Raw genomic sequence first — 2,859 nt, forward strand, 5'->3', positions numbered from 1 at the left:
TTTTTTTTTCTGTTGTGCGAGGGCACTCCTGGGTAAACTCGAATCAGCAACCTTTTAGTTACCAGCAGTGCTTATTAACTACCCAGAGACTTTTAAAATGAAATTCAATAATATTTACTTTAAAACAACATATCTGACTCCCTGACATATAGTCGATATTGTGCTTGGTCAACTGGCGGGTTGGTTGTTCTAAGGGGTCCTGGGCAGGTATGTTCCACCCGGTCTTTCATCCTCCAGCAGGCTATGCAGACTTCTCCTCACAACCATGGTGAGGTTCAAGAGAACTAGCAGAAATGAATAGGGCCTGTTAGGTGGAGTTTCAAATCTATAGCTCCTTAACTTCCTTTTATTTTCAAGAAACAGGAAAATAAGCTCTACCTCTTGATAGAAGGAGCTGTGAATTCACATAGCAGGGAGGAAGTTCTGATGCTAGGATATTTGGAGTGAGCATGTACTATCCTGTTCTCCCTTGAAGCAAGTATAAACCCTCAATATGACTGAGCACTCTGGAAAACAAAAGGCAGCATCTTGAGGAAGGCAATCAGAAAGGGAAGTACACTTGAACTGATGGTGACTTTCCCAGTTAATTTTTCCTCTATTATGAAATAATCTGAATTCAAAGACAGCCTGAAACACAGAATTTATGCCAAGCGCAGACAAGTCCTCTATCTCTGGGGAAGGGGCTCTCTATGGACCAGAGGCCTTGGGTGGTGTGAATGGTTCATATGCTCAGCTTCTTACTGAAAGGTTGAAGGTTGTAGTCCACCCAGAGGCACCTTGTTGATATTCTTCCAAAATAACAGCCACTGAAAACTCTCTGGAGCAATGTTCCATCCTGACACATATGCGGTCATCAGGAGACACCAATAAGGCAACTAGTTTGGTTTATTTGGATGGACTTGAAAGTCCTACTTGTTCTGTTTTTCCCATTCTCTCCCAATCTTCAGGGAATTCCAATCTTTGCAACAGCAGCAGTGACTAAACAGGAGCCTAAATGTCTGAGCATCAGTCTTTCTAATCACAAGAATTGTGGTACCAAGAGTGGGAAGAGAATCATGGTTGCTTTTCTTATTTTTATCCTGTCACCTCAGGACACTGGAGGCAAACAGAGTTAGGAATGCACAGCACAGCATATATATTGAGGCCCTATCTTTCTGGTAGCGTAGTGGTTACGAATCGGGCTGCGAACCTTAAGGTCAGCGGTTCGAAACTACCAGCTGCTCCGCGGGAGAAAGATGAGGCTTTCTACTCCCGTAAAGATTTACACCCTCGGAAACCCTGTACAGGGTTGCTATGGGTCGGACCCGACTCGACGGCACTTAACAACAACAACAACATCTTTCTAGCCAGAGTACGGGAGGAGGGGGGAAGGGGTCCTACTTTTCCATTTTCATAATTGGTAAGTGTTGGAGAGATGGCTTAGAGGAGGAAAATTTAAAAAGCAATCCTATGCACTGGGTGTTTGAACTGTAGTCACCATTTTTGAAAAAGAAACCTCCCAGCCTGCCCTAGGGGGCACTCAAGACGCAGGGTGAATCAGAGAGGCCTGGGTTCCTCCCCTAGTCCTACCCCATTACCTCACTGCCAACACCACACCACTTCTGAGGAGACAACTTGGTAGTTTTGTAAAACAGATTCTCAGTTACTGTTCACTGCTTGTCTCATCAGTTAGGAAGACCAACACTAACTATCTGTCCTTTTTTATAGGAATGACCCTTTTTTTGTTGAGTTAGACTAGTGTTTTCCACGGGTTATTCTCTACTTATTCATAATCTATTACCATCTGGTTCCCTTTTCTTCTAAGGTCCAATAGGGGAAGACATGCTGTGGTCTCTAGTCCTGCTTCTAGCTTTCCTGGCTCCTGGTAAGTGTGTTTCACAGGTGCTGAAGAGATTTTTTTTTTTTTTTTTTTTAAATAGGAGGTGATACTAAGGAATGACTCATTTTTTTGTTAATTTTCCCTTTGCAGGAAGTCAGAAAGCTTCTAACTTGGAAATGAGACAGAAGTCAATCATCAAGCCAACTGACACATTTGTCTCAATCACGTGTGATATTCGGAACATCAACAACATCCACTGGTATCGATACCAAGAGGAAAGGGGCCTGCAACGCCTCCTCTTCTATAACCTCCCCAAGGCACAGCAGGTATTAGACTCAGGGTTCAGTTCTGCGAAATACCGTGCATATGAAAACGCAGAGAAGAGAGGTGTATTTGTGCTAAAAACTCTGGAAAAAAGTGATTCTGGTGTGTATTACTGTGCCACTTGGAAAAGACACAGTGATTCAGACCTCCCCTACAGTACACTTAAAATTTTGCTTGTGGCTGCCAACAGCCCTGGTACATAAGACAGACCAGCTCTTGTCTCCTCACTTCCCTCACCTGACTTCACTGTATACTTAACAATGAGAAACTCTGAGCTCAACACCTAACGCTCTGGTAGTGTAGTGGTTATGATTTGCACTACTAATCTTATCATCAGCAGTTCGAAACTACCAGAGTTTCCATGGGAGAAACATGAGGCTTTCTGCTCCTGTAAAGATGTACAGGAAACCCTGTGCACGATGAGTCAGAACTGACTGGATGGCACTAAAACAACAACAGAAACATACATAAAAGTAATTTCCTAAACAACAAAGGAAACATATACAAAAGTAATTTCCCCGGGTTTGGGGGCGGGGGGGGTGTCTATGGCCATTTACCTGAGAATAGCTGTGCTCTAAGGGCAGGTGAATGTTGGAGACATGATCTGAACTAACATTGATACACAGAAACCCAAATTGTTATTGTGGTCCCCGGTTATAGTGAGGGTCTATGGAAGGCAGGCATTTAAGGAGTTCTGGTCCAAGTTCATCTGTGTG

This window comes from Chrysochloris asiatica, unplaced genomic scaffold, assembly GCF_000296735.1.
Source record: "Chrysochloris asiatica unplaced genomic scaffold, ChrAsi1.0 scaffold00006, whole genome shotgun sequence".
Lineage (NCBI taxonomy): Eukaryota > Metazoa > Chordata > Mammalia > Afrosoricida > Chrysochloridae > Chrysochloris > Chrysochloris asiatica.